Consider the following 1,331-nt stretch of genomic DNA (forward strand, 5'->3'; position numbering starts at 1 on the left):
GTTATATTTAACAGAAAATTTAATGAGAGGGGCGCAGAGCCTCGATATTGTTGACAAATTCAACAACTAGCCATCACACTGGCACGAATAAAGATTTAACCATTTTCGTGAAAAATGAACAAAGTTCATGCCAATATAGTGCAATTAAGTCTAAAATTATTAATAAATTACATACCTCGAAATGTAAACTTTTAGAAATGTAAATATTTTGACTCCTAGTGTGCGTGATTTTAAATATATAAAAAAAGGAGAAAAGTATTATATGGATAAATTCAAAATTTTTTAAGAAAATTACATATCTCTAAAAGAGATTAAGTTTTCGACTAATAACGTATGCATGACTTCAACTATATATATATATAAATGAAAAATATTATATGGATAAATCCAAAATTTTCAAGGGAAATTAGAGACCTCTAAAAGAGGTCAAAGTTCCGATTCTTGACGTGTAAATAATTATGGATGAATTCAAAATTTTCAAAGAAACATACATAGCTCGAAGTGTTAACTTATTTTTTCATAGAATGTCTCACTGTTTACATAAGAAATCCTATATATAATATAAAATTTAATTCAAATTATCGAGTTTGATTTAAGTTAAAGCTTATAACCAAATTCAGTTAAATACCCGAAAATATAATGAAATGCAAATAAGTAAATTTGTTTTTTGCCAAACCTCAATCCAAACAAAAAATATAATGAAATTTAATATTTATTATATCTCATATTTTAAAAGTAAAACTTTATTTGTATAAAAATTCAAAATATGATGCTTGGTTTTGTTCGATCCAATCAAACTACGAATAAATCAAGTAACCATCATGTGAATATATGAATATAAATATTTGTTTTCTAAAATTGAGTTTAGCTATAATTTACTGGTCTGTACAAGTTAAAATTGATGAATATCTTAAAGGCGTCATATGAATAGGCAAAGATCAAGCAAATATTTGAAAATCAGGCTATACTCGAAATATCATGAAAAAATGGTAAACTTATATCAGAAAACGTATTCTGTTTGTTGTGGTGGAATAACTAACGGAAATTAATTTCATCGGCCCATGAATTATGTATATATTTTTTTCTAAGTCCCTAAAGTATAAATATAAATTTATATCTAATCTAACTTTTGAATTTCTCTCATTGCAGTCCTTCCTTTATATTTTTAAGTTACGCAGTTTTTAGGTGAAAAACAATTTTTAAAGTTGAAAATTGAGTTTCGAAGATTAAACAGTTTCTTGGTGAAGGACTTCGCCGGAAAAAGAAAGGACACCCTATCGGAATTTGGGCAACCCAGTTTTCAACCAGTAATGCTCCCAATTCCGGCGAAC

The sequence above is a fragment of the Apium graveolens genome, chromosome 6 (genome assembly GCF_009905375.1).
Source record: "Apium graveolens cultivar Ventura chromosome 6, ASM990537v1, whole genome shotgun sequence".
In the NCBI taxonomy this organism is placed as follows: Eukaryota; Viridiplantae; Streptophyta; class Magnoliopsida; order Apiales; family Apiaceae; genus Apium; species Apium graveolens.